General features: G+C 45.3%; 1 protein-coding gene across 6 annotated transcripts in view; it reads right to left on the reverse strand.

The window, feature by feature from the left end:
- KIAA0319 (KIAA0319 ortholog) overlaps window positions 1–18,599 on the reverse strand; it is a 94,318-nt gene extending 75,719 nt beyond the window's left edge. For 3 of the 6 annotated variants that reach the window (XM_059179467.1, XM_059179466.1, XM_059179460.1), the window contains exons 1-2: window positions 18,494–18,599; window positions 18,428–18,457 (exon numbers count right to left, since the gene is read on the reverse strand). The gene's annotated coding sequence lies outside the window, so the exon portion shown is untranslated. Of the gene's footprint in view, window positions 1–6,428; window positions 6,713–18,060; window positions 18,166–18,427; window positions 18,458–18,493 lie in introns of those variants that run through there. The other 3 variants (XM_059179468.1, XM_059179461.1, XM_059179464.1) reach the window with 3 other exon arrangements.
- Between the last annotated feature and the right edge of the window lie 2,436 nt (window positions 18,600–21,035).

A 21,035-nucleotide genomic window follows, 5' to 3' on the forward strand; every position in this document is an offset into this window, starting at 1 on the left:
CACGACCTGAGCCAAAACCAAGAGTCGAATGCTTAACTAACTGAGTTCCCCAGGCACCCCTCAAGGCATTCTTAAAAATTCATTATATTCAAACACTGTAAAAGTTCAATTTATCTTGATGTTTTTAAGGATTGATACTTTAATTGATAATTAAAAAGCAGTATTTTAAATAAAATTAGTCATCATAACTAAAAAACAATGTAACAATAAATAGTAAATTGGAATCTCAAATGTCCTATATGAAGGTATGGTTAAGTACTACTGAATATCCCATGAATATATAATATTCACGTATTACCACATAGTCAGTGACACAATATTGCATGAAAGACATGAACTGTGAACGGAAAACACAACACCATACACGTGTGGGGAAGTCTGGATTTCTGGGTCTAGCAAGGCGGCGAGCCAATAAACTACTGAAGTTGCCAGGGAAAATGCGATGCAAAACACCGTTAAACCCCTATCTGCTCTCCCAGAGAATAAGCACTAAAGCAAACAGGCGGCTAGAAAGCAGGGCGGAAAACCAACCCTGACGCAGAGGCTGCCACAGAGACTGTAGATTTCTAGAGCCCAGAGACCTGAGTTTGATGACAGAGAAAGAGCACAGCCAGAGCCCCGGGCACATATAAGTCCAAGGTTGGAAACAGAGTGCCCCATGGAGCCAGAAACCTTTGAGAAAGATCCATGCAGGTGAAAGGATGAATAAGAAAAAAAATTCAGCCCCACGGCTCTGTATGAAGAAAAATTTTTCTTTTTAGAATTGGCAACCACAGATTTGGGCTCAACTTTTCATTCCAAGTTTGATCTCCCAAGAGCAGGCAAACCAGAACTTAGGATTCAAAATTTCAAAACATAGGCACCCTCAAGAAAGGCAACAGAAAAAAACAACAAGAGAATTAGGTTTCTGTGATTTTCAGACAACAGAATTCTGGCACAGAGAAACAGAAAATAAGATGCTAAAAATGCTTAAGGAAATAACATCTAATAATAAGGTGTAAGATTTGTACAGCGAAAAGACCTTGACAGATTTGAAAAATAGCCAGGCATAAATTCCAAAAAATAAGAAGATATCATCTTTGCTATCAAAAGCTCAGTGTGGGGGCACCTGGGTGGCTCAGTGGGTTAAAGCCTCTGCCTTCAGCTTGGGTCATGGTCCTAGGGTCCTGGGATCGAGCCCCACATCAGGCTCTCTGCTCAGTGGGGAGCCTGCTTCCTCCTCTCTCTCTGCTTGCCTCTCTGTCTACTTGTGATCTCTGTCTGTCAAATAAATAAAATCTTTAAAAAAAAAAAAAAAAGCTCAATGTGGGGGCAGCTGTGTGCCTCAGTCGGTAAAGCACCCAACTTCGACTCAGGTCATGATCTCAGTGTCCTACGATTGAGCCCTGTGTCGGGCTATTCATGCAGTGGGGAGTCTGCTTGTCCCTCTCCCTCTGCCCTCTGCTCCCTGCTCTGATCTCTCTTCCTCTCTCAAATAAGTAAATAAAATCTTAAAAATGAAAACCAGTAACAACAACAATGAGAAAAACTCTAAACCTCAATGGATGAGGGCACCTGGGTATCTCAGTCAGTTGAGTGAGTGACTCTTGATCTTGGGGTCGTGAGTTTCAGTCCCATGTCATTAAGTGAAGAGATTACTTAAAAAAAAAAAAAAATCGACAGGTTAAGTAGCAGACTAGACGAGGCAGTGCTGAAGAATTAATGAACTTAGAAAGTCTTATCTGATCGAAGAGAAGAGATGAGAGAATGAATCCCGTGGGCATCTGAAAGCAGAGGATATGAATGTACACGCATTAAGGAAGGAACTTGCCCAGGTTCCAGCGACAGCAAGAAAGGCAGCCCAGAGAGAAGGGTAAGCACGGGGACATAAGGTTAGGGAGGCGGGGGGAGGCCACTGTAGTTTGTGGGTCAGGAAGCCTTTAGGTCTTATTCTTTCTGAGGAGGCTAGCAATTTCATAAGGAGATTCCTGGGCACCAAAGGAGTCTCTGGCAGAGGGTGGTATGGGAGACGTGTGGGGGACAGGTGCTTGTCTTAGGCTTTCTAATCACAGCTACTACTTAACACGCCTAGGTTATCATCAAAGCTGGAGAGAACCAGGATGCTGTAGTAACAGACCAAATACCCAGGGATTCATTTCATGGCTGGAAAGAACAGAAGGACCGTTCCGTCCTTGCTGTTCAAAGTATCTGATCTCTGTAAAGAGGCAGATCCTGGAGACAAGGGTCACCGTTATTCCAAGGACTGTGCAGAGACACAGCACAGGCAGCAAATACTTTCACATTTATCTTTCTGGGGGGAAATCACCTTCATTAAAAGAACTCTGGCAAGCTAAGAGTAAAAAGAAAACTTCCTTGTTCAAAATGGCAGACTGCACACAGATCTATTCCCCATTTCCAATATTCCTAGTAAAAAATTAAAAGAGAGGGAGAAGGCAGGCAGGACATTTGAACAGATGGAAGAAAAAGGGAATCCGAGAAACAGATGAATGACCTGATCTATGAGAAACACTGCAATGAAGAAGGCAAAATAGTCGGAAAAAAAAAAAAGAAGAAGAACAGAAGTTGACCCTTAGCCTTAGAAGATAAATGGACAAACCCAGACACTCCGAATCCATTCCCACAGCTTCCTACATCCCTTCACAGAGTAGAGATGGAAATGTTAAAATTAGGTTTCTCAGACTTTCCTGGAACTTAGGATTCTGACTGCAGTTTAGAACCCCTGAAATACATTCAAGTGAGACTTGGAGGTTGGACATGAAGCCTTGGCTCCCTCCTGATGTCCTTCAACAGGGAAGGAACAGTGAACTTTTAGGGTTTGGCCACATGGTCCTGTCCTACTCAAGGTTGGGCTCAGCCTTGAGAGCTGGACAGTGCACCATCCTGTAGCAAGTCCTGTCTCCCTTTACATCTCCAACAAATTGTCCACCGAGGAGAATAAGAATAAAAACGGTGCTTTCCAGAGAAATGATAAAGCTACCATGTCAACTCATTCCACATACAAAATAAATCTTAGATGAGTTACAGATCTAACTGTGAGACACAAAGTTTTAAGATTAAAAGAAAATATAAACATAAATATCTTTATAACTTTTGATTAGGAATAGGTTTATTAACAAGACCCCAAAAGCAAAAAATATAAACAATACAGAAATGATTCTATACAAATGTGTTCATTCTCAGATATCTATTGATTCCTCAACTTGATAAATGGAATCTATAGAGACTAATCAGTAATACCATACTTAACGGTGACAGACCTTTCCTCTAAGATCAGGAACAAGATTAGGATGTTTTTACTCTCCCTCCTTCTATGCCACACTGTACCTGAGGTTCTGGGTGGGACATTAGCAAGAAAGTAAAATAAAAGCATCCATATTAGAAAGAAGTAAAAATAATTCTATTTGCAGATGACACAATCTCACATTGAGAAAATCCTAAGGAGTCTATGAAATACTATTAGAGTTCAGCAAGGTTGCAAGATAGAAGATCAATTTATAAGTCAATTGTATTTCTATAGCAATAAACAAGCAAAAATAAAAATAAGAAAAAATAAATAAAAATAATAAAATTCCATTTACCATAACATCATAATGAATATATATTTGGTAATAAATTTAACAAAGTATAAAATCTGCACTGTGAAAGCTACAAAATATTTTATTTTATTTTTTAAATGTTTATTTATTTATTTGACACAGAGAGTAAAGGTAGGCAGAGCAAGAGGGAGAAGCAGGCTCTCCACAGAGCTGGGAGCCAGATGTGGGGTTTGATCCTAGGACCCTGGGACCATGACCTGAGCTGAAGGTAGCTGCTTAACCGACTGAGCCATTCAAGCACCCTGAAAACTACAAAGTATTTTAAAGAAATTAAAGAAAACCTAAATGAATGGAAAGACAACCTCTTTTATGGTTTGAAGTACTGAATATGATTATAACAACAGTCCCCAAACTGATCTACAGATTCAATGCAATTCCTGTCAAAGTCGTGACTGTCTTTTTTGCAGAAACTGGTTGTAACATTCCTACAGAAATACAGAGGTACCCAGAACAGCCAAAAAATCTGGGGGAAAGAAAAAGAACAAGATTGAAGGATTAACACTTCCCAATTTCAAAGCTCACTACAAATCCATAGTAATCAGGACTATATAGCATGGGCATAAAGAAAGACACATAGATTAGTGGGATAGAACTGGGAATCCAGAAATAAACCCTTATATTTCTGGTCAGCTAATATTCAACAAAGGTGGAACAACTGAATAAGGAAAGAATAGTTTTTTCAATAAATAGTTCTGGGGAAACTGGATAGTCACATGCAAAAGAATGAAATTGGACCCCTACCTCACACCATATAAAAAAGTTAACTTGAATCAAATACCAAAACTTTAAAAGTGAAGTCTATAAAAACTCTTGGGAGAAAACATATGTATCTTTGTGACCTTGGATTAGGAAATGGTTTATTAGGTAAGGTAGCAAAGGCACATATAACAAAAGGAAAACCAGACAAAATAGATTTCACCAAAATTTTAAACATTTATGTTTCAAATCATACTATAGAGAACATCAACACACAACTGACAGATGGCAGGAAATATTTACAGACCATATATTTAATGAAGGACTTCTACTCAGAATTACAACTCCACAGTTCAAAGACAAATAGTCCAATTAAAAAAAAAAAAATGGGCACAGGATCCGAGCAGACATTCCTCAAAGAAGATACATACTGACCAAAGAGCAAATTAACGGACATTTGCATGCTGGGATCCTTATTGTAAATCATTTGTTCTTGCGCCTTGCGCTGGGTCTTGGTAGGTATAATTATAGCCAAAAAAGGTGGATGCATACATAATATGGCCGGACTTTGTATCACCCCTATAGCTCATAACAACTTATCCTTAGCAGCTAACCTCTCTAGACATTAGGATTGAATGAGAATCCTGTTCCCACCCAAACTCCTGAGAGGCTACTAGACATTCCTGTGACGTTGTTGTTTAGCACAGCTGCTGTCTGTACTGACGTTGTCAATGCTACTGCAGCAGCAGTGGCGGCGGCGGCAGATGCTGCAATAGCCGCAATGATGGCCGCTGTTATCCCAAAATCTCTTTTATGCCGTAGCAACACAGGCAAGTTATCGGAGTTCACTTGCACCGGCATAGGGATGTATGTCGGTATCTTGGCTGCCAAGTGTCCCACCGTGGCGTTCCAACATTCTGATAGCAGACAATTCTGGGACTCACAAGAGAGACTAGATGACTTGTTAATAGTAGAAGCATTAAAAACTATGAAGAGAAAGGGAACTCTAACACAGACGGGCATTGGTGAGTAACTTATGTGCTTAGCTGAGGTGCAATTGCAAGTAACATTTGTTTCAAATCGAGAGCCTATGTGATAGTTGTACGTACAGTTACGCCATGTAGACCCATTAATAAAGTGAAGGCTTTCCAAGCCTGTACATGCCTGTGCAGCGTTGCAGAGCAGCCACCTATCTAGAAGGTGAGCTGACGCGCCTTGCGCTGGGTCTTGGTAGGTATAATTATAGCCAAAAAAGGTGGAGTTAGAGTAAGTGGGGATTTTAGGACTGAATGAGAATCCTGTTCCCACCCAAACTCCTGAGAGGCTACTATGGCAGCCACTCGTGCGGTGCAGCTCACACAATAGCAGGCCTTGGTGCAGCAAGGTTTATACGGAGGAGGCCCCTCTTAAGGTGGCGCTGTTGGGGCTGGGCGCGTAGGCATAGGACCTAAGTTATCTACCACTTCCGTCTTTATTTGTAACTGTGCCATAGCTCCTTCTTCCGCTTTTAATTTCAGCTGCGCCATAACTTCCCCCTGCATTTTGAGCTGCGCCATAACCTTCTTTAGCTCTTCCTCCTTTTTTGCAAGCTCCTTTTGCATCTTGCTCACCTTTTGGCTTTTGGGCGATTTCCCTCCTCTGCTCCTTTCATCATCACTCGAGCTAGATCCCTCACTGTCTGAGTGTCCATTTGAGCTTTCACTCTCAGAGCTAGTGTCCTTCAAGGAGCCTTTACAAGATTCCTCTTTCACTTGTTCTAAGATCTCCCCTCCCAGTTGCACCGCCTGGCGTATGGGCTCTCGTGGGGATTGCAAACAAACTTTCACTAAAGACCAAATGGCCAGGGTTCCCGGCGTAGTGCGCGGATCGCATCTAAGGTCTTCTCCTAAATGCTCCCACTAAGGGATGTTTAATATCCCTTCCTCCAAAAACCAGGGAGCCGTTTGTCCCACTTCCCTCAAAAACAAACGAGCTGTTTTATTTTTTAAAGGAGTACCAATTGCTTTAAGGATATCAGAAAGCGGCCCCAGCATTTTATATGTGGCCATCTCGTTTCCCATACCGGAAAGCTTTCTATGCTCGTCCTCGACTTGAGGAACTTTCCCGTCACTAGACAGAAATAGGTGCACTCTTTACCTGATCGTCGCCGACTCCGTGCGTCTCTCACGATGAGATTCCCAGGTTTCGGCACCACTTGTCGCTCTCGCCAGCAAGAACGACTCGGACACTCACGTAGCGGCGAACCTTTTTTATTAGTCGCTTTTTCTTCCTCCTCCTCTAACCCCAGGCGCATGGGTTTTTATGCAGGCAGTGTTAACCAATCAGAGCATGATCACCAAACATAACCATACATGGCCATGCTGTGTTCATGCAGTGCGCATGCACCTCCCGCGTGAGCGGACCTAAAAGAACAGCCAATCATATTCAGTCCCTTACAGCTCTTATAGTGGGCCTCCTGTACTGGCTCCCGACAGAATTGGAAATATATGCCCACAAAAAAACCTGTGCAGGAATGTTCATAGTAGCGTTATTCACAGTAACCAGAAAGTAGAAATTACCCAAGTGTGCACAACTCAAGAATGGATAGACAGGGGCAGTTGGTTAAGCGAGTCACTCCTGGTTTTGGCTCCGGTCATGATCTCAGGGTCAGGAGATCGAGTCCCACGGGGGCGGGGTGGGGGGAGCTCTGTGCTCAGCAGGGAGTCGGCTCAAGACTCTCTCTGTCTCTCTGTACTCCCACCCCCCTTCACACACTCTTAGACAAATAAAATCTTAAAAGAAAGAATGGGTAAACAGAATGTGGTATCCAGTGGTATATCCAGACAAGGGAATGTTACAGGCAATAAAGAGACAGGAGGATGAATCCAAACAACACTGTGTCAAGTGCAAACAGCCAGTCACAAGAGGTCTCACACATACCATGTGATCTCGTTTGTATCAAGTGTCCAGAACAGGCAAATCCATACAAATAGATAGTAAATCAGTGGGACCAGGGACTGATAGGAGGGACTGCTTACTGGGTCCGAGGTTTTTTTTAATGAGGTGATGAAGGTTTCTGAAATTAGGATGAGCTGTATATATCTGGGAACATATAGAAACTACTGATAATATACTTTGAAAGAGTGAATTTCGTGAATTTCAATGTAGCTGTTATTTAAAAGAAAGTGTATTGGGGCACATGGGTGAGCAGTTGGTTAAGCGTCTGCCTTCAGCTCAGGTCATGATCTCAGGCTCCTGGGATCGAGCACCGTATCAGGCTCTCTGCTCAGTGAGGAGCCTGCTTCTCTCCCTCTGCCACGCCCCCTGCTTGTGCTCTCTTTCTTTCTCTCTGTCAAATAAAAAGTCTGTAAAAATAGAATTTTTAAAAGTGTATTGTGCACCTCCATACACAAGGCAGTATTCTAGGCTCTGCCGATGCGGTTCCCTCGAGTTTATATTCCAGTGGGAGGCCCAGATAGAGTTCGTCCCAAGATACACAGAGTCTTCAGGTTTGATGGTACAATTAGTCTTAGCAAACCATGCGGACTTATAGAGAAAAAGAGAGATTCCAGAGGAAGAAAAAAAGAGGCTCTAGGAAGCTTCTAAGATAAAAGTTTTGATTTTCAGGAAGGCAATAAAGGGGATTTCTAGAAATTACAGATGGAGAGCACTTCAGAAGGGAAGCAATGACCAATTCATGAGCGCAGGGCAGGAGAGCAGAATGCAATTGTCTCTCTCTTCTTTCTACTTTTCTGTTTTCTAAATTTTCTATAATCTAACAGTGAAGTATCTTCAGTGACAAAAGAGGACTTTCTCTTCTCTTTAACTGGCTACTGTTAGGAGGCTGCTAGATGGAAAGAATGCCATAGGCATGGCAGGGTGACAGGCTATGAAAGGATACCCTACGTGCGTGGTGGAGAAATGCACCGAGAGAGGCCCCTGCCGGCTGGCCGTAGTGACTTCCTGCTCAAAATGTCTGCTGGGGATTTAGAGCTCAGTCATAGCCACAGACGGAAGGGTGTGAGGATAAATTAGGAGGGAGGGCGGTCAGGTCTGCGTGAACGTATTTCCTTCCCTCCCACCTTCCTGCAGACATGATCATTGCCTGATAAACAGATCATGATGAAGGACTCAATGATACAGGGAGGGATCCACAGCAAAGGGCCTTCCTAAGTCAGGAGCTGTGGTCCTGGCAGAACTAAGATGCCAACAGGATATATAGCCTGAAAACTGGGGTTTCCATCCAGGACCATGGTAATTCTGGCTACTCTGTTACTAGAGCAAAAGGCCACTACTTCCAGCAATGTTATCTGCTCGTTCCAGTTCAGGGACCAATGTCATGGTCTTAAAATACATAAAACTGGGGTGCCTGGATGGCTCAGTCAGTTAAGCATCTGCCTTCAACTCAGGTCATGATCCCACGGTCCTGGGATTGAGTCCTGCATTGGGCTCCCTGCTCAGGGGGGAATCTGCTTCTCCCTCTGCCTCTGCCTATTGCTCCCCCTGCTTGTGCTTGCTGTCAAATTTTTAAAAATCCATAAAATTATCTGACAAACTATTAGTTAAAACCCACAGATGACATAGAAGAGGAACATTCAATTGGGTGGGTCATTTATACTCACTATTCAAAATGTCTTAAATAGAGGCGCCTGGGTGGCTCAGTGGGTTAAAGCCTCTGCCTTCAGCTCAGGTCATGATCTCAGGGTCTTGGGATTGAGTCCCACATTGGGCTCTGTGCTCAGCGGGGAGCCTGCTTCCCTTCCTCTCTCTTGTGAGCTCTGCCTACTTGTAATCTCTGTCAAATAAATAAATAAAAATCTTTTTTAAAAATGTCTTAAAAACCACGAAAAACAGCATAAAAGTTCACCAGAATAGTGGGAGGGGGGGACAGGCATGCTAGAAGGCATCGGTAACATAAGCAATGAAAACACCATACAGTGGCATCCAGCTTCCTAAAAACCTAAACTTCCTACATAGATAAATTAGCAGATTGTTGTCTTTATAAAATCTAACTTGTTCTACAGGAAGCACTGGTTGCAAATGTCATGCATTTTCATTTTTTTTTTTTTGCTTTCAAAGCAATAATTTTTTAAAGTAACCTTCTCTTTTCCTATCTCCTAGCCTCGAGTTCTCTTCTTTAAATTGTTTAATTCTAATACATCATATATGATTCATACAGAACTTACGAAATGTAAAATCACCCCGCAGGCTGTTATTAAAAGCCAAGGTCCAGAACACTTCTTATTTCTATGTCCCCATTAGGTACTCAAGAAAGTACGTACTTCTTTAATACGATCCTTGCGTTTCACTGTCTGTGTCAGTTTCCTGGGGCTGCTGTAATAACATGCAACAAACTAGGTGCCTTAAAGCAAGAGAAATCCGTCCCATCGCCGTTCTAGAGGATTTCAGACGCCGTTCCAGCAGTCTGAAATCGGAGCCCGGGCAGAATCCTTCCTTGCTCCCCACCAGCTCCCGGTGCTGGGTGGCAGTCCCTCCCATCCCTTGGCTTACAGTGACATCACTCCTGGCTCTGCCTCTGTTGTCCCACGGTGTCCTCCCTGTGCCTTAACGCACTTACATCCACATCTCCCTTACAGGGACATCAGTGCGAGGGAGTAAGGGCCCACCCTGCTGACCTCATCTGAACTCCATGACCTCTGCAAAGGCTCTGTTTGCAAATAAGGTCACATTCCACCGGGAGAGAGGTGAACTCTTCACCCTATCTTTTGGGGGGACACAGTCCAACCTGGAACACCATCCTTTGTACTTCTCAAAAGACAGGCTTCCTGCAATTTGCCCCCTTGTCCTAACCCATGAGTACCAAGAGCAGAGAGCATTTTCTAAGTGTAGGGGTAAAAAAAGCCGAATTCCTCACGGCGAGAAGAGAGAGGAACTCTGGCCTTCAGATGCCAAGGGCTTTCTGTCATGTCCGCATGCCAACACAGAGCCAAGGTGAAAGGTAAAAAATAAAAGGTAAAAAGACATTTATATTCGTATTTATTTATGCATCCATTGGCCAGCTGCTAGAGTATTTTACCATCTTTCCTAAACTCTGCTAAGTTAAGACATTGCCTCCCAGCCCTCACACTGTAAATAACACCAGTTTTATATTCTTGCAGACTCTGCTCCTACATTAAAAAGAAAAATTCCAGCACGTAAAACCTTGAGTGTACATTATGGGGCTTTAAATAATCTCCCTCAATTATGGAACTAGCTTAGTTTTCAATTGTTCAGCACTTTTATTTCTTCCTGAATTCAATCCCTACCTAATGGGGCCATCACTGCTACCCAAGTAAATGTTTTGTCCTGCACTATAATAATTAAACCAGCACCTTCCGAGCACCTAGCAAGAGTGGGCCAACAGGTGTACAGGACAGCCCCATCAGTCCTCGATGACAGCTGGGGACCGGGGCTCAGTGCTTTGTGTGTCAGAGAAAGCGGATCTGCTTTGTGTCCAATTCTGAACATAGCTGGGAATTACTGTAGGGTCCAAGGGTGGACTGTCATGTTGATTATTTTAAATAAAAGTTATTTAAGAGACAGCCTGTATAATCAGGACACTCAGACGTTTCTCCATCCCCCAGAAAGCAGGAAATAGATCTCCCACGAGAAAGGCACCCCTCTGAACCGGGAGGTAAGGAGACAGCCTCAGCACCAGAGACAGGAAATTCAGAGCCTAGAAGGCTGTATGAACCCCTCTTGTTACTGCTGAGTAGTTGACTATCTCAGCCCGAATTCTGCTTAGAATTCCTTACTAATCAAAGCTTCCAGAGTTAAGTTTTTCTTTGTCCTATCAATTTCTCAAGGATTTACTGTCTCTTTGTCTAAAAAATATAAAAGCTGCCAGCCTTAGTCACTTCTTCAGGTCTCAGTTTTATCACTGAGCTTCCATGTGCACATGTAATAAAACCTGGATTTTTTTTCTCCTGTTAATCTGTCTCTTGTCAATTTAATTTTTAGTCTAGGTTTAAGATCTTGAAGGGTAGAGAAGTATTTTTCCTTCTCTTCGTTACTAAACTTCTGAATCTGGCAAACCATTCATCCATTTGGAGACTGTTCAGATTTTTAATTCTATTTATCAGCAAGTCTATGACCAGCTAGCCAAAAGGTTTTCCTTTAGAATTTAACTTTCTGGGGCACCTGGGTGGCTCAGTGGGTTGGGCATCTGCCCTCAGCTTGGGTCATGGTCTCAGGGTCCTGGGATTGAGTCCCTCATTGGGCTCTCTGCTCCGCGGGGAGCCTGCTTCTCCCTCTCCCTCTGTGGCTCCACTGCTTACACGTGCACACACTCTCTCGCTCCCTCTGTATCAAGTAAATTAAAAAGAAAAAATCTTAAAAAAAAAAAAAAAGGAATTTAACTTTCTGGGGGCACCTGGCTGGCTCAGTCGGTGGAGTGTGTGACTCTTGATCTCAGAGTCATGAGCTTAAGCCCCACGTTGTACGTAGAGATTACTTAGAAATACAAACTCCAAAAAAATTTAAAAAATAAAAATTTAACTTTCTGGCATTAAGCAAATAATTGTTCACTTATTCCCTATGATTGCAAAAGAAAGAAAGTAGAGTACTGTCAGCTATCAGTCTATCCTTCTAACAAGGAAATAAATGGTTTATAGTATTTATCGTCACCATCATTAACAGAATAGCCACTGACAATAGTGCTTACGGTCACAAGGTAATTTTATATACTTCATAGCATCTGAGCCGAGCCTCCCCATAACCATCTGAGAGGTAAGAAATTCTAACCCTCAACAGGTGTACAAACATTTTGGATGAATTGGCTAAAGAAGTCAGTTTCCAATTTCTCTAAAACGAGTCCTGAAGTTTTCAACGGGTCGGGAACACAGAAGATAAAAGGAAGCCCTGATCTTTCTCACTCCCAGCAGTCTCCCTCGACCCAGCAGGTGAGGAACAGTCCCGGAGTCACCCCGGACCTGCACGGGCCTGGAGAGAGGGGTGGAGAAGACGCCACTCAGGGAGCCCCTGCAGGCCATTCACGGTGCTGCTGCTGCGTCTCTGGGGGCACACAGGCCCCCCATCCTCACGAGCAAACAAGGGAGTCGGAAGGAGATGTAGATAATACACTCAGCTAGGGGCTAAGCTGAGACTGTAAAACTTGGCAGCGTTTCAGTACCACAGTCTACACCCTGACTTTCTCCACTGGAAGCTGATAAGGTAAAATAAGTTCAAGAAAACCTCTGCCAAGCAACACAGAGGATTTTACTGGCAACTGAGATAATGCCTTACAATTACAGGATAAAGGACGCCCTATTAGGAGATCAAACAGATTTAAGGGAAACACGATCCAGCCAGTGTTGGGTTTGGGTTTTAAACACAGGAAGGGCACTGGTGTGGAATGGGGAGAGAGCAGATTCTGTGGGGCCCTCCGAGGGCAGATCAGGGAACAAGGTGGAGAAAATACAGGCAGAGAGCAAGCACCAACCCCCCCCACCTCCCCGCCATCTGTCAGCTTTCTAAGAACCGTACTGGTGAGATGGTGGGAGTGGAGCAGAAGATGTTTCCGCGTTATTAAATCCACCGCGTTAATGCAACAAACACCCACATCAGGGTTAGTACGGCCAGGCTGCTGACGACCAGCAAAGTTCCTCGAAGCAGCAGCGCCTCTGTGCAGGGCAGACAGATACACAGCTTGACAGGCACGAATGTGAGAGATCCCATTCCCAGGCGTGGCCAGCAGCATGACAAAGATGGGACAGAGAACCCGTCTCTTTTTCTGCAGAATTACACAGGCTGTACTGACAGAGATGATGGCAGAGTGAGTGCGGGGTGAGACGTGGTTCGCCCTAGGAGGGTAAGGGATGTCAAAGACGGTCGCAAAGGAATAGAGTATGAATTAAAACTCTGCAGAATGCTTTCTAGTACTAAGTAAGACTCATTTGCAAAAAATAAACAGGCAAAACTATATAAGGATATTTGGGGAATTAGAAGAAAAAGCAAAGGTAGATTCTAATACTCATTATAAGGCAAAAACCATCTAAAATATAGGAACTAAAATGACATTTTATTATGGCTCACTCTGTAACTAGGAACAACAACAACGCAACCCAAACACAAAGGGATGGGAATTATGATGTAATAAATGCTATTGTGGCGACTCTATGTTACACATGAGAGGAAGATTTACCTGAATGTTCAAAAGACTAACAAAATAATGTCAATAGGGAAAAAAATGAAGGAGAAGGAGGGAACACAATCTGGTTTCAAATGCAGAGCCAGAAATAAGTTGGGACAATTAAGGAATTAGATACTATGAAATACAAGGCCGATGAACACAAAATATTCAAGTTCCATGGAATTAAAAAGTGTTCCCCAAAAAGCTTAATTTAATGCCTGTTATAAATGAATCCAGCGCTCAATGCTGGGAATATACAAACAAGGCAGGTTTGCCGAGGATGAGCCGAGGATGAGCCTGGCAGACCAGCATGGGGACCCTCCTTCCAACAGACGAATGGCCAGGCAGGACACGACACGACATGACACGACACGACACGACACACACACACACACACACACTCCCCGTAACACACACTGCTCCTCTCCAGGGGAGTTCTAGAACATGAGGTCTTATTGCACCTGCTGCAGTCTCTTCTTCTGAGGTATAACCTGTATTCCAGAGAAATGGTAATCCACAGAGGATGACTAAAGAAGTACAAATGATCTTACCAGACCTACCAAAACCAAAGAAGGAGCAGCACAGTGAAGACGGAAACAGAAGGCTGACTGTGGCTCTGTGCACCGTCAGGAAAACAGGCAAACAGTAATCAGCAAGGGTGACGGGAAAATTCGAAGGTGGCCTCATGACCCTCACCCCTGGGTGTTATTCCCACGAGGACATGAGGATTCCCGGCAAGGACAATTCTGCAGATATAATGAAGCTTACTCATCGGCTGGCTTGAAGACAGGGAGCCCATCGGAGTGATCCAAACCTATCATTAGAGCCTTTAAAACAGTGATCTCCCTCCGCTAACAGAAAGGGAAGTCAGAGAGAAGACACTGAGCACAACAGAACATTCTGCTGCTGGCTCTGATGATGAAGGGAGCATCTAGAAAGAACCTGAGAGCTCCTCCAGAAGCTGAGAGTAACCACAGGACGGCTGGCAGGAAAGGCGGATCTCAGTCCAGTTGCTTCTGCCAACAGCCTGACTGAGCTGGGCTGCAGGGTCCTCCCCACAGCCGCCAGATGAGAATGAGCTCTGCTGGTAACCTGTTGTGGGTCTAGGGAGACCCTAATTCATGCTCATAAATAGGTATTGTCTTAAGCCCCAGAGTGTGCGCTATTATGTTCTGCGGCAACAGCAAACTGGTGTGGCAGGAAAGACGGTGGACGTCTACTGACATCATGAAATATTACGGAGCCCCTCACACGTGTCACTGCAGCTTAGAAAGACTAATGCACAGGGGCTAGAAGTCCGAGGCATGCCATAGTGAGCTAGAAAGCAACCTGGCCTGCCAAGGCATGCCTCCTCACAGGGACTCTGCTTGGACAACCCAGGGCCTTCCAAACCCAGGCTAAGTGGAGCACATGCATACAGAGCAACAACAGATCTTTTATTAACACACAGCTAAACTTCTAGGCAGAAGCAGTGCAAAATCTATCTCTATCTCTTTCTCTCTAAAATAAATAAATCTTAAAAAAAAAAAAGTGTGACTGGTCAACTGAGTGGAAGAAGACTAGAATAATAAGGTCAAAAAATTTCTCCAGATTTGGAAGAGCAGGTGCAGTGTGGCAATGGATAAAACAGGCTGTGGGGCTCCTGGGTGGCTCAGTCATGGGGTGTCCACCTTCGGCTCAGGTCATGATCCCAGGTTCCTGGGATCAAGACCCGCATTGGGCTCCCTGCTCAGCGGGAAGCCTGCTTCTCCCTCTCCCACTCCCCCTGCTTGTGTTCCCTCTCTCGCTGCATCTCTCTCTGTCAAATAAATAAAATCTTTTAAAAAGGGAAGGAGGCAGCCAGGTAGGTCCAATGCAAAAGGGTGAAGACTAGTTAATCATCAGACTCATAAACATATATGACAGGGAGTGGGGATCTCAGGGCTACGACTAGAGAAGTTTTTTACTCCAGCAACATATGAAGCATGGGCACCTAAAATTTGGAGGTTTCAAGTCTTTTAGGACAAGAAAATTGAAGATACTGAACTAACCGACGATATTTCAACTTCCTGATAAGTACAAATACACTTGAGAGAGATGGTGAAGATGATAGCTCTTTTAAAAGACAAGTATGTTACATCGACCAGAAGGCAGGACAAAAGCCAAAGGAAATGCTAAGGTATGCTGCTAGTCACAATCCTAGAAGAGCAGGGTCCTCCTCATCCCAGAAAGGAACAATGTGTGCTCCTCACCTCATGAAGAAACATACTGAAAAATGGAATACATCAAATCTGAGGGTGGCAACAGATTTAACAAATTAACAAATTCAATAACAAATTTATGAATTAACAAAGGTAACAAATTAACTCCATAAATTAACTGGAGTTAATTTGTTCATTTCTCCTCCATTCTCATAATTCTTGTGCTTTCAATTATGGCATGGAAAGACTCCACCTTTAAAAAATTCATGTTGAGGTCTGAATTATGCCCTTACTCTAGCTACACTGTTTAAATTAAATAGATGTTTACTAGAATCCCCCCCCCCTTTTTTTTGAACTTCAGGAAAAGAACATGCAGCTGTTTGGACATAGAAAAGCTTTCTAACTGCCAATGTAATTCTACCAACGTAATTTGGAAGGGAACAGAGCTAAAACTCCAATACTGTATCTTTATCTACCTGCCTTTTATTTCTGTGAGAAGCTTTGCTCTGAAACTCAAGCATCTATTGTTGAAAGATTCTGAAAAATGATGCAAAAGTAGGTGTTATGTTGACCTAACCCTTTTTACCACTTAGTAGAAATAAACAAAATAATTTCTCACTGTTGAATTCACATGAATAGTGTCTAAAAATACAGACTAAAAAAAAAAAAAACACAACAAACAGAACAAGAAATTACTAATTACTCTAGGCCTACTAAAGTAAAACTCTTCCTTGTAGTATTAAATACACTTATCTGGAATTACATGCCTTTAAGGTTGTGATTATGTTTAGCATTGTTGTTGTTTTAATAATACGAGGAAAAATTATGTACTTTATGATGGTTTGACATTATAAATCAGACAAGGTTTTGTCACATCAAAATAATTCTACTTTTACTGCCAAGTTATTTTGAAGACAGAACATACTTCCTGAAAAGAAACTTATTTCAAGAATGATCACAACTTTTATTGAAGGGTTACAGCGCCTTCTACATAGAACTTCGGTTTAATTCTTAGAGGAATTCTATCAGTAAGTCCTATTATTATCCTTATTTTACAGATAAAGAAAATGAAGCTTAGAGAGACTAGGGAATTTGCCAAATGTGACAGAGCCACAGAGTGGCAGGACCACGACCAAACCCAGGTCACCTGACGTGGAAATCTACATCACCCCAACATGGAAGAGTCAGGCCTGGTTCTGCATATTTATTTAAAGAGCACGCGTTTTCTCTGCGTGGCTACAAAACAATTAAAAGTCAAGAAAAGGGGCGCCTGGGTGGCTCAGTGGGTTAAGCTGCTGGCTTTGGCTCAGGTCATGATCTCAGGGTCCTGGGATCGAGTCCCGCATCGGGCTCTCTGCTCAGCAGGGAGCCTGCTCCCCCCTCTCTCTCTCTCTCTGCCTGCCTCTCTGCCTACTTGTGATCTCTCTCTGTCAAATAAATAAATAAAATCTTTTAAAAAAATAAAATAAAATAAAAATAAAAAATATATAAAAGTCATGAAAATCTGACAGCCAATCCACTCTTTCACGTTGAGAAGTTACTGAAACTCTCTTTTGACTATTTTTAATACATAAAGATTTTGGCTGAATTATTTTTGTTTTTCTGGAAGAAAATGATGTCCCCGCACGGGCATTATGCGCGGCCAAGTGCGAGGAGTCTCCTGCGGCTGCAGAAAGCCTCGATCCACGTTCCCATCCGCGTCTCGGTGACAGAAAAATTCCGCTTTCTCTAGGACTCTTCCCTCCGTGACTCGATTATCTCCAGTTTTCCTCATTTATATGAAAAGGGTTGTAAGATATTAGACACAAAACAAGGTGCTGTATTTGCCACCACTTCAGGGGGCCCCAGGACCGTGGTCTTCTTGTCTGACGAGTGTGCGGTGCTCAGACACGGAACGTGCATTTCAGGAATAAAGGAATCAATACTGACGTTCGTCTCCGAAATCCTTGGTTTTTGTTTTTGTTTTGTTTTTGGGGGGTTGTTGTTGTTTTGTTTTGTTTTGCTTTTGAGAAGGCGGCTGTGTACCATTCGCTTTTCCCACGACCGTACACTCCCTCGACTTTTCACGCCGGCGCTGTCTACGCCGCCCGCAGCGCGGGTGGAAGCAGCCGGGCCGAGGCCGGCCGGGAGCGGGTCCGTCGCGTCCGCGGCCGCTCGCCCGTGAGCGACGACCCCCGACCCCCGGCCGGCGCGCTCCGCCCGCGACGCCGTGATTCGTCCCGCTCCGCGGAGCAAGCGCCCAGCGAAGCCAGAGAAGCCGTGAAGCGGTTTTAAGGGCAGGTTCCGGCGAGGCCGCCGAGGCCGGCAAACGTCCCACCAACAGGACTCCGCCAAGTTTAGAGAACGCGGTTCCACAGGCGACGGATCGCCGCTCGCGAGGCCGGGAGACACGGGAGGGCCCCCGCCGCCGCCCGACCCGGCCGCGCCCCCGCCGCGCCTCGGACGCTCCGCCCGCCCGCGAGAGCCCCGAGCAACTCACCTCGGAAACTCAGGGCGCCGGGCTCTGTGCCTCGGGCGGGGCCCGCTCCCCGCCGCCCCCGCTTCGCGTCGCTCCGCCCGCGGGCTGCCGGCCCCACGGACGCCGGGCATTCCCGGCCCGGCCGCGCTCGCGGGCGGCATCCCCCGCCGTCGCACCGGCTCCTCGGCCGCGTCAGCCGCTGCCGCGCGCGCGCCCACGCGCTCCCCCCACGCGCTCCCCCCACGCAGGCGCGCGCGGCTGCCGCCTCACGGGAGGGGCCGCCCGCCGACGGAAGCCCCCGGCCGCTCCCCCCCGCCCCGGTCAGAGCCCCGCCGCAGCGACTCCGGTCCGCACCCGGGACCGGCGGAGGCGACCGCGGCGCGCTTACCTCCAGCCGCGAACGCGAGCCCGGCCGCCGCTCTGGCGCCCCGTCTACGCCCAGCCCCGGGCCCACGGGGCTCCGCCGCTGTCCGGCGAGGACGCCCGGCCCGGGACGGACCCCCGCCCGGCCCCCTGCAGCAGCTTCCGCGGGAGCCGGGGCAGCGCGCGCCCGTGATTCAGCGCCTTTTCGCGGCGCGGTTACCACGGCGACGCGCGCGCACGCGCCCCTGGGAGGGGCGGGCCGCGGTCCCTGCCCAGCCGCCGGCACCCAGGTGCCCGCGACTTTGCACACCGCGTTCGCACGGGGAGGCGGTCTGTATGCCCACCTCCTCTCCTTCGCCAACCCCGTCCCTGTCGCCATGATCCTAGACGGCCCCGGGGGATGAGCCCCCTTTCATATGCCCGGGTCAGAGTGGCTCAAGGAAGCCAAGAGCACACCACCTGGGTTAAAGACCCTTTAAGAATGTGTCCCCTGAAGGGAAGGTACCCCACATGCACAGGTCCCACTCCTCCGGCGGGAGCCACTTTGGGCCCTACTATGTCTTGAGCACGTGATACTTTTTGATTTAGGTTCGCGGGTGCTGGGAGGGGCCCGGCCAACTCCACGCATTCTAAGTTAATTAGGTGCCCACCGTGTTTAGGCTACATTTGCGTTTATGGGAAGGTGATGATCGGAATCGCAAAAAATTCACGAGGAAGAAGACCCTTTCTTGCATTTATTCTGTTTTTGTACAATAAAGATGCTCAAATGTCTAGGTAGGGTAACACGGGATTCTGTGAAGGTCTTGGGATCAGAAATTGGTCCCTGTTGGTTACTGTTGCAGAGGCAGATTGGAAAAGAGGGGGGCTTAAATAGAGATTGGAAAAAGAAGCCAGCGCGTTCCTCGGGCATTCATTCCTAGCACATTACCAAGGCGGGGGGACATACGGCACTGAGTCACGCAGGCCCCACAAGCAAGCCCCTCCTAGGCTTCTTGATGGGGGCGGATAGGCCTTGGACGACTTACATAACCCTGCTAAACTTCGGTTTCCTCAGTTACACAGTGGAGATAATTGCACTCATTTAGGACCACTGTGGGAATTCAATAATGAACGCTGCAAGAGAAAGCTATCCAGGGGTGAAAGAATGGAAATCAGATTGGACCAAAAATTAAAAAAGCAATCGTGCCATTGACCAGGCTGGGAAGACACAGATAAAGCCAGAGCCAAGTTAAGAGGAAATATGGTCTCTCCGAAAGTCATGCAATCAGGATGACTTCCCCAGATGTCAGAAGAACCTTAAGAAACTCACCTCCTATGTCATTTATGTCACCCCATAAATGACATAACAATCCTCTCTATAAATGACTTGCTTTCTTACCCCAGACACCACCTGTTTTGCAACCCATGCACACTGGTTACTACACTCTCTTCTGCTCACGAAAGAACCCAATCTCTAGTTAACCCCCTTTCTTTTCCAATCTGCCTCTGAAACAGTAACCAACAGGGACCGATTTCTGATACCAAGACCCTTCACAGAACCCACACCTGGGAACCCACTTCAATGGGAACCCACACCTTACGCCCTTTCTCCTCTCACCTGACATTCCACCTGACAATACCCTGAGTGCCCTCTCACTGTACCAATAATCTGACTGAGCCAACAGGCTTGTTCCCAAAGATCTTTAATATGCATGGGTTTAACCCAGAACGTTCAACTTTTAACATCTTTTAAGTCAGTGCCATTACAATGAATACCTGTTTTGATACATATGTAAATTTAGAATCTATTTTGGCACTGCATAAAAACGTTAGTGGGCCTCCCTAGGACACTAATGTTAGGATACTATCCTTCACTTCTCTTCAGCATTTAATGGCATCTATTGAGGTCTGGCTACATGTCAGAGACTATAATTATTAAGGGTAAAAGTATGTTTCCTTAGTATAGCTCTTCTACTTCATCTGCTCTTGTTTATATGCTGTTGGATGGAACATTTGTCTAACAGACTGTACAAAGACCAGAATTACCAAGGTCTAGCAAGCTTCAAGTATATTCGACATCGGTGGCAATGGTGGTGTTTAGTCTATTGAAATAAATACAAGATTCTGAGTTGGCATTTCCCCAAGGGAAGTAAGGTACTCAGAGCTAGTATTCTGGAAAAATTCGAGAGCCAAAGTAAAAAAATTCAAGATATTGCTAATAAATAGGTTCTTAATTCTTGCATTCATTGGGAATTGTTTAAGGGTGCCTGGGTGGCTCCGTCTATGAAGTGTCCCACTCTTGCTCTCATGCCAGTTCTCCATCTCAGGGCTGGGAATTCAAGTCCTTCATGCAACTCCAAGCTGGGCATGGAGCCTACTTAAAAAAGAAAATTAACTTGTGGGTCCCCTGGCAGGCTGTCAGAGGAATGTGCGACTCTTGATCTTGGGATTGTGAGTTCAAGCTCCACACTGAGCGTAGAGATTGTTTAAAAATAAATAAGTAAACTTTTTAAAAAAGTGATTTAATTGTTCCCATTCACATCAGTTAAAACTGATTTCTTTAGACATCGGGGTGTCTCAGTTGGTTGCCTTCCACTTCGGCATCTGCTTTCCACTCGGGTCATGGTCCTGGGATTGAGTCCTGAATTGTGCAC

The sequence above is a fragment of the Mustela lutreola genome, chromosome 6 (genome assembly GCF_030435805.1).
Source record: "Mustela lutreola isolate mMusLut2 chromosome 6, mMusLut2.pri, whole genome shotgun sequence".
Classification (NCBI taxonomy): Eukaryota; Metazoa; Chordata; class Mammalia; order Carnivora; family Mustelidae; genus Mustela; species Mustela lutreola.